The sequence below is a fragment of the Ctenopharyngodon idella genome, chromosome 3 (assembly GCF_019924925.1).
Source record: "Ctenopharyngodon idella isolate HZGC_01 chromosome 3, HZGC01, whole genome shotgun sequence".
Taxonomy (NCBI): Eukaryota; Metazoa; Chordata; class Actinopteri; order Cypriniformes; family Xenocyprididae; genus Ctenopharyngodon; species Ctenopharyngodon idella.
The window spans coordinates 31223499-31233911 of record NC_067222.1 but is presented as its reverse complement, the minus strand read 5'-3'; the positions used below and the strand labels follow the sequence as shown (position 1 = coordinate 31233911).

The following is a 10413-nucleotide window of genomic DNA, read 5'->3' as shown; positions in this document are numbered from 1 at the left end:
GTTTGCTTGAATAAATTATTGCAATATTTAATACAATTACTTAAAGTTGAAACCAGTGAATAATTTTATAGCGTAGTGTTTTTGTTGGCGGTGGATAATATGCAAAAAAAAAAGTCTTATTTGGTCTTAAATGCCAGTTATATTCATCAATGTTCACTGAAATGTGAAAAACAATTTAATTTCTGTATAAACTGTGTGGCTGTTGATTTGCAATTCTTTTCTGATTTTCATCTCACATGCATGTTGTTACTTTTGACCATGTTTGCCCTTGTCCTTGTTTTTAATGAATTTTTACCTTTTGATAGTCATTCTGTGTGTACAAGTGATTTTATAATATCTAAGATTACTGGGTTTAATTAAAAACCCATTTGGGTTAATTTAAATACTGCAATGTAGTCATTTTACACCAAAATTTAGGTTACAAAAAACAACCCAACTTGCTGGGTCAAAACACATGATACAGAAACCCTTTAAATCCCAACACAACATTAACAGATCTCTCAAGATCTCAGCATCCTCACTTATTACAATCCAGACTTTATTTCATACTAAAGTTATTGAGAATTAACAGAGGTTTAGATGTTGATGTTTTATTAAATAAAATAATAAAGTTTGAAGTCACTTTAGTTGGGCTCTTGACACTTGATTTTTTAACATTTGTATTTCTTTGGCTGCTTTAACTGTGTGTTTCTGATACACTTTTGTTATAAAAAACAAGGGGGGAAAAAAACAAAACAAGGGAAACTCTGATCAGATGATGTTGATCACTTTTTAACTGATGATACAGTCATCATGGAGTGGTCTGATTCACTGATGCCAGAGTCTGGTCTCTGACTAAATTGTTTGATGTTAGTTGTAATTTCACATGCCAATTCTACTGCAATGCTGTAATACTATCAACAATTTTATTAAATCATTATGCAGAGAACATTTTGTCAAGGTCATGCAGACTCACACAGACATCAAGAATCAGCGTATGAATCTCAAAAGTGGTGACAAAAAAAAAAAAAAAAAAATTCAGATCAACTCTGAAAGTCACAAAACAAGCTTCTAATGTCACAAAAAAAGCTTTGTTGATTGTCACCATTGTTGAGATTCATATGTTGATTATTGATCTGTGTGCTCCAAAAAAAAAAAAAATACCACAGCTGAAAACATTTTCTGCATAATGACTTAAAAATCAGAACACCAGGTTATCATAATATGATTCCACAAGACTACAGTAAATCTTATGAAATTAACAGTTAATATACTCAGAAATTTGACACCATGTGCTATCAGGGAAACAGGCCACTTCATGATAACTACATCATCAATAAGCAGCCAAAATAATCTGATCAGAGTTTCTCCTGATTTTTTTGCTATAATAAACAGACATAACATAAAGCATGTTAATTCTCAATAAGAACCTTTGTATAAAAGAAATAAAGTCTAGACTGTAATAAGATGCTGAGATCTTGACAGATCTGTTAGTGTTTAATGTTCTGTTGCTGTCAGTCATTTGAATCAAATCAGGAAATACCTCCAAAATAAAATAATTTTTTAACATTTAAAGAAAATTTATGTTAAAGTTTTTTGCACTTTATTTAAATTAGAATATTTTACTTTAATTTTACGGTCTTTGTTTGGCAGCCGTAGCTGCCAGTCATTGACTGTGTTTTTTTTTTGTTTTGTTTTGTTTTTATGAGATTTTTTAAAGTTAAGGTAATAATTCAGGAAATACCTGTAAAATAACAGTGTTTTTCAGTTTATTTAAATTAGGATATTTTACTTTTTTGGCTTCCATTCATTTGACCGTTTTATCATTTAACTGTTTTGTTACTGTTTAATTACTGATTATTTTTGTAATTTTACATACATTTGTTTGTAATTTAAGAAAACAGAAAAAATACTGTATAAAAATACAGTAAATTTTCTGTAAAAAATATGTGAATTGCTGTAATTTTTCATTAATGTCATAATACTTAAAATAACAGCAGAGTTGTTAATTTACATATATTGTTTGTAATTTTACAGAGTTTTGAGTATAATTTAAAATAAAAGAAAATGACCGGGTCTGCTACTGGGTCTGCATTTACTTTATTAGCTTTTATTAATCAATAACAAATGAAACAATACAAAAATGCATTAAAATATTAATATTTATTAAGTTTTACAAATATTTGTCAGTGCTAAACAATTCCTCATTTATCTGTAAAATAAATAAGATGCTAAAATTGTTATTTGATACTGTCACTCAGTGTAATGGATGACACTGTGGTGCAACACAGACTTTGCGTTGACAAAAACATTACCGTGAATGATGAAACTTCTACTTCAAATTATATTGCAGGCCATCAACTGGCCACCTATATTAAACAGTGAGCTTGACCAGTAAAGTTAATCACAATTATTCACAACATTTGCTTATTTAAAAAAAAAAAAAAAAAAAAAAAATCTAACAATATAAGTGTTTTTTGGCGTTTCACTGAATGACGTGTGTTTTTGTACCTTAGGCTACCACACCATGAAAAGATGGAATTATCAAATATTTAAGAGCAATAAACTCACTTTTCTGCAGCACCAAATAGTCTTCAGGGTGTCTTTTAATGATGTCACAGACTGTTGAATGACTGTTTTTTATTTGATATCAGAATGGCTTCTTGATCCTGACAAACTGAATATTCGGGACAAAAGTCCCCAGGTTATTTAAATACTTAAAAAAAAAAATAAATAAATAATACATAGTCACTTTAATATGTGGCAGCCAACACTTATTTGAAAATGCCAAGAACACAAATATATTTTTTTAAATTGGTATTTGATATGTTTATTTAAAGATCTAATGGTAAAATCAAAGTCCGGACATTATGCTGAATGACAATTTTACACTTTGGAAGTTTGGAACATTATTTTCCCCATATGTTGACATTTTATTTTCTCAAAGGTTATTTGAAATATGAAAGTAGACACACTGCTTGCATTTAACATGTTTTTTATGTACATAAAATGACTTTTGTAAATTTAATTTGATGCGGACACCAAAATGGTGATGTCTCGTCTTTGACCCGTATGTCAGCAAGCTTCTGTACTGTTCAAAAATGATTCAGATTCAAAGAGAATGGAATAACAATATTGTATCAAATCAATCAGACTTCAGTCAAGAATATTTGAATCCATTTTCCCAGTTCCAGTTTTACCACAGTTTTGCCTTGTATGCAAATTACATGATTTAGGGAGGGTCAGTGTAACACAAAGTACTTGCTATAAAACCAAATTCTCAGTCAGTGTTTGTGTCCTGCAGTGCAACTAAATATTTTGCTCATCATTTTACAGTTTTGGGGTGATAATGGAAATGCTACTGTATGGAGTTCTGCTGTTGATTATTTCATGTGAGAAACTCTCAAATTCTTCTCAGTTAAAGGTGCACTGTTCTAACTAAACTAACGTTAATTTTCTCTGTTTTTCAGCTGTTAGTGGTCAGTCTTTGACCTCCTCAGATTCTGTGGTGAAAAGACCAGGAGAATCAGTTACTCTGTCCTGTAGTGTGTCTGGAATCTCAATGAGCAGCTACTACATGCACTGGATCCGTCAGAAACCAGGGAGAGGACTGGAGTGGATTGGGTTTATAGATACTGGCACAACTGCATATTATGCTCAGTCTCTTCAAGGCCAGTTCTCAATCACAAAAGACACCAGCAAAAACATGCTGTATTTAGAGGTGAAAAGCCTGAAGACTGAAGACACAGCTGTTTATTACTGTGCAAGAGATTCACAGTAACACAATAGACTGCAGGGCTGAACAAAAACTATTCATGCATGAAATCACTGAAGCAACTGTACTGAAAACATCTTCAAGATTCAAAATATTAACTGTTTAATGGTTACATTTCCTGCAACATTTCCTCATAAACAGCTTCCAAAATCAAAAAGGTGCCTATGAACAGGATAATTGTCTATTAAATAAATGTATAAATAAAGACTCGGTTTAGTATATCTATCTTTTATAAATATGACAAAACTAAAGACTTTTCGGAGATATGAAGGATGCATTGTTACTCTATATGTACTCAAGATTAACATGAGATTGGCAGAAACCAATGGTGATTAAATCTAACGATCGCTTAGCTCATATCGCATCAAACCATGCAAATTATTATTGTTGTTATACTTTGTTCTCAAATTGTTAATGTTAACAACATCAGCATTGCGTGACTGTGTATTTAGTGTGTATTAGGGTTACCTGTAGATTTCAATTTCTGTAGCCGATCCGCAGTCCGAAGTCTTTTGCTTTTTGACCACGGCTGAACCTCTAGTTGTCACTGATGATTGTCATTTGGATCTTTCTGGATTACAATTCGCCATCAAAATAAGTTTAATTACTTCAGCTGCTGTGAGAAAAGGCTATAAATGATCCACTACCAGCAGCATCCTAAATGCATAGTCTAGCTGGGACTCAATTCTTTCTGTTTACAGACGTGACGTAATGACGCAAAGACAAACTGCTGCATGCTTGAATTTCCAGCGGAAACCCACCAGTATTGATTTATTATAAAACATTATTAGAAGCTTACCGTTGTGAATCGAGCTAAGGTAAGGAGATAGTTTTGAACACTGGCTGGTTATGTACTTGCTCAAAAATTTATTTTGGATAATTTTAACCAAAAAAAGTTACGGACTGCAGCTTTAATGTGTTTTATTAACTTTATTAACTTGAAGAGACAAAAATAAATTTTGAAGCCACTTTTTTTTAAACTAATATGTGTTTACATGCTCGACAAATCAGACAACCATTGTATGCTAGTTCTTATACTTTGATTTGAAATACAGTGTGACTGTAATTGGCTTTTAATTTTTATTTTATTTAAAGGGATTTGATTCAGACTCAATATTTATTTATAAAAAAATTCTACTTTATAGGAAAACTTTTATAATGTTACATTTCCCATTAACTAAAGGTTTTAGAGTGAATCATTGTACTGCATGGACAAATATTGATGTTAAGATAACATCAATATTTGTTAAGATAAAACCATGTTTGGAGTTGGATTTTAATTTTTTAGTCTGCAAATTAAAATGTACTTTCTGCCTTATAAACTCCATATTTAACTCTTTTTCAGTGTTTTATCTGTGATTTTTTTTTTTTAAGAAATATGGGGAAAAGTGTCCTCAGAATTATCTGTTTTTTTTTAATGACCATAATATGTCTGTATGGACAGTAGGATTTAGAAATACATTTTTCTTTCTTTTTTTTTTTTTAATACTATTTTATAACTGACTGCTGTAGACAATGGTCTTACTGTTATTTTAACAAAGTGCAAAAGGTCAGACACTGACTGAGTTAGTCGTCCTCAAACCTGGGAACAAACATAAACTGACCTGTACTTTGAAGCTGGTAATGCATATATTTCATGGATAAGACAGGCTGAAGGGAAAGGGTTCGAGTGGATCTCATATATTTCTGCTTCAAGCGGTAAAAGCAACTATTACTCTAAAACCGTCTCCAGAGACAACAGTAAAATGCAGGTGTATCTGCACATGACAACTGTGTATATTTTGCAGAATTTGGATTTTAATAAAAATTTGGATTACCTAAAAATATATAAACTTAATTGGTAGCCAGCCCCTCTGAGCAAGAAAATAAGAAGCAAAAAACAATAGCCTGAAAGGCAGAGTGGTTACAGAGGTTAATAAGGGCACAGAAAATGTAAATGTACCTTTAGAGGGCAGTCTATGCAAACCTACTTCTCCTGGTTCCCTTTAAAAAAGCCCCAATCTGTGTATCTCCATACATCCATGAAATATATTGACTGTTGCAGCAGGTTCCTCCATTCATAATGATGCAAAAACTTGAGAAAATGAAATCCAGGCAGTCCAGCAATGATTATGTCCGAGGTCAAATTTGAATAAGGAATAATACATTTATTAATTAAAAATTATAGAGACAAACAAATTAATTAATTAATTAGTAGTTAATAATAAAATCCAGAGTATTGTATCTAATAGATGAAGATCAGAATATAGAGAAAGAAGGAACAAAATTAAGACATTTGCAGAATGAAATGAGAGGTAGAAGAGAAGAAGCAGAAGCAGAAGATGCAGAAGAGATGTGAGAAGCAAAAAGAGCAAAGAAAAAGCAAAGGGAAGCTAAACTATCAAAGACCCAGTCCATTTTATACCATACGCATAGGAAACTTACATCCCACTCAAACTTATGTTTTGGTCCAATAAGAAAAGGTCAAATGGATTTATTCATTATGTCATAGACTGGTCAGATGTCAAAAATAGATGAAAATAGATTTAGGGGTTGTTTTGACACCCTTAAGGGAATTTTGCAGATCTTACATTATCACATGTCAGCAGAAATAGAAATGGACATATTTTGATACAAAAGTACATCGAGTTCAAATGAGCAACTAATTCCGAAGACATCGCTTCTACAGTACTTGGCAGGCGTCCAATATCTAACCACAAATGTGTCAACGTGACCTGTCACATTGGAACACTTTGAAGAACAATTGGATATAACAAGCATACATACTCTTAAATATAAAAGAAGAATAACCATAAAGGGTACAATAAGAGTAAATACTTGAAAATATGATGAGGATTAATATATGGAGTAGGAGTACATGAATATATGAAATCAAAAGTAATATTGATAAATTATATGCCATAAATTATTAACATGAAATATGAATATTGACCATTTTGGATCCACCACATAACATGAACATGAATATTTGGCATTTCATCTGTATGGTGATTGTACCTCAACAAGGTCATTTTGACATTTTTCTGGCAAACAACACTTTAATTAATACAAGCTTTTTATTGATTTGTCTTTTATTCCACAGGTATCAGTGGTGATGAAATCCGATTAGATCAGTCTCCTGCTGTGTTAAAGAGACCTGGAGAAACAGTGAACATCTCCTGTAAAATATCTGGTTTTACAATGGCGAACTACTGGATGCACTGGATCAGGCAGAAGCCAGGGAAAGCTCTGGAGTGGATTGGGTAAGTTACCTCTGGTAGTGTTATTTATGCAGATACAATGGAAAATCACTTCACACTGAGTGAGGACGTGTCTCAAAGTACACAGTATCTTGAAGTCAAGAGTCTGAGAGAAGAGGACACTGCTGTTTATTACTGTGCTCGACAGACACCGTGACTCCATCTGTTGAAGCAGCTTTACAATAACTGAGAACTACATATAATGAGAAAAGACCAGCCATTGGACTATGAATCATATACTTGCTCTCTTGATTATGAAGTATTAGTACTCATGGTTATAGGACCATCATGATGATATTTTCCCCTAATTTTTCTGATACCTCCTAGTTTGTATATGGAATCAACTCAACATACCAGCCTGGTCTCATTGTTAATACATAGGTATTAATACGTAACTTTCAAAGACACAAAACATACATTTTTTGTACGTTTAGAAAGGTGCTAAAACGTACAATATTGACGTATTTATAGTTTTTTACAGCGAAAAAATGTAAAATATTTATGTCAGAATATATGTATAATTTCCCTTTTATCGCTTTGATAAATGTAAGATCCCTAAACCCCATCCCGAACCTAAACATAGCCATTTTATTCAGAATGTTAAAAAAATAAAACAAAATAGACAGAAATGTGTAGGAAAATTACAATTTTAGTAAAAATATAACATTAAAACAATATTTTGAGCCGCTAATCCTACACCTACTCCTAAACCTATCCATAACCATTTCTTAAAACTATACTGTTATAAATAAAAGAATAAATGACAAACAAGTGTAATCACAATAATTTATTTATTGCAAAAATGTCAAAAGTGGTACCGAAAGTAGTTAAAATGATGATGAGTTGCAGTCCCAGTCCTCTCTGATGGTAATGTTTTTTTTTGCCGCAAAGGGGGCACTCATCTTGCAAGCACCCTTCTGAAACCTAAAATGATGAATGGAACACCCTACGGAGTATTCAGTGAAAAACTAGAGAATTCTGCATTGAGCCTCAAAAGGTTCAATGAGGTTCTATATAGAACCCTGGTGTTCTTGACTTAACTTTAAAGAGCCCTTTATGCCAAAAAGGTTAGATACAAGGAGAAGAGTCTTAAACAATTACACATTACTTTTTTTATTTAGTTTTTTTTATTGTTTTTATTATTTTTATCGTTGTTGTTGTTGTTGTTGTTGTTTTCGAGTGATAATGTATGTTTTTAAGCTGCTTAAAAATAAAATGGTGCCATGATGGGAGCCTATATGAAGAAAATATGAAGCCTGACAAAACCCTTTAAGGTTCCATTTAGAATCTTATCTTCTAATTTATATTGTTTTTCTTCATTAAACTTTTAATTTCTAATGTGATACCTCATTGTCTCCATAACTTCAGGCCCAAAAGTGAGTGATCTATACAAATGTGCTCTTGCTTTAACCAATGAAAAAGCAAACTTTTAAACTTGTAAATAAAAACAGGGCCTCACTGCCCTGCTGAAAATACTCATATGCAAAGTCACCTGCTCTGTCAGTGCTCAGCAACAACACAATGACTACTGCAATCCCATCACTGTCATTCACAAAATAAAATACCAGCATGTCTCATTTCTGTTCTCCTCAATAACGTTTAGACAGGCCCTCGAATGGCTACCAGTCCTCCAGACACCAGCTTTCACAGCCAACTTTCATCCTTGAGAAGCTGATGCTGTTGTTCATTCATTGTTCAAAAAAAATAAATAAATTTGTACGTTTTTAACTTGATTTTATTGTAACTAAACAATATATGCCTGTGTAAGTCCAGTCTAGTTTTCTCATTAGACCAAGCTCAGGAACTCTCACAGCAACAGACACAATGCAATAAAACAATAAATCTACAAACCCGGAGTAGTAAACCTGGAGTCTTTGAGCAATTGACATTATTTATCATTATTGGCTTCTTATTGTTGTTTAATTATGTAATAAGCATGATGCATTCTTACAGTTCCTGGCAAATAAATGTTATATTTGATTTATTCTGTGTTCTTCTGAAATTATTTCATTTGATTAAGTTGAATCTGGTGTATACAGCACATTAATGTGCAGAATAAGTCAAACTGAAGGCTCATAAATGAATGGAGCAGCAGACACTTCATCTGAGATCTTTTGATTTCTGTCTATCAATGACTTATCAGACTGTATGAACATGACTTTGTAGAGAGCAAGCAGTTCCAGCCAAAGGTATTAGTTAACCCTGCTTCCTCTGACTATGATCAGACTGGTGATTTTGTGTTCGTGAGATCTGTGACCTGGCTGTTTTGAGAATTTGTGTGACATCGGGTCAATAATGAATGATTGAAGAGTAAGTGAACAGGCCTACTAAACAAATATTTAAATTAAAACAGAACTAGATTAAAAATCCTTACACCTGCGAGCCTCTATACATGCAAATGATTTAGTAGGGAGGATCAGTGTCACTCAGACACTCACAGGACTGTGTTATAAACTGAATCCTCAGTCAGTGTTTATGTTCTGCTGCAGTGTAGATAAATATCCTCTTATTCTCTTCATTTGACAGTTTCATGGTGATAATGGAAATGTTACTTTATGGAGTTCTCCTGATGATTATTTCGAGTGAGAATGATTTCACTTCTCCAGATTATTGTCAATTAATTTTTCTAATTCGTCTAACATATTTTTTCTCTGTTTTTCAGCTGTTGGTGGTCAGTCTTTGACCTCTTCAGATTCTGTGGTGAAAAGACCAGGAGAATCAGTCACTCTGTCCTTCAGTGTGTCTGGATTCTCAATGAGCAGCTACTGGATGGCTTGGATCCGTCAGAAACCAGGGAGAGGACTGGAGTGGATTGGGTTTATAGATGGTGGCACAACTGCATATTATGCTCAGTCTCTACAAGGCCAGTTCTCAATCACCAAAGACACCAGCAAAAACATGCTGTATTTAGAGGTGAAAAGCCTGAAGACTGAAGACACGGCTGTTTATTACTGTGCAAGAGATTCACAGTTACACAATAGACTGCAGGGCTGAACAAAAACTATTCATGCATGAAATCACTGAAGCAATTACTGCAAATTTCCCCACAATTCAACACATTACTTGTGTAGAAATGTTGTTTAAAACATTTTAATACTTCTGTATAAACAACGTCCCACACTAATGAGAGTATGAAGGTCTGGGCTGGTAATTAAGGAAGGTCAAAAAGATAATAGATTCAAAGTTTGGAGGAATAATCATTGAGTAAGATACATAACCTGCAGTGAGTGTACTGTACATAAGCGTCTGCTAAATGAATCTGAAAATAATAGGCTGTTGTTTGACTCAGGCTCAACAATATTCAATCATGCCAAATCTATTTTAAAATGTAGGCATACTAAACATTTTCACAGTAAGATAAACACTAATCTCCATAAACACTACTCTCCATAAAAAAAAAGCTTTCAAGTGAATTAGTAG

General features: G+C 32.9%; 1 long non-coding RNA gene across 1 annotated transcript; it reads left to right on the top strand.

The window, feature by feature from the left end:
- The first annotated feature begins 3252 nt into the window (after positions 1 to 3252).
- LOC127509630 (uncharacterized) lies at positions 3253 to 3751 on the top strand. The gene is made up of 2 exons (XR_007929295.1): positions 3253 to 3371; positions 3450 to 3751. It is a non-coding gene; the product is annotated as an uncharacterized LOC127509630 (long non-coding RNA).
- The last annotated feature ends 6662 nt before the right edge of the window (positions 3752 to 10413 follow it).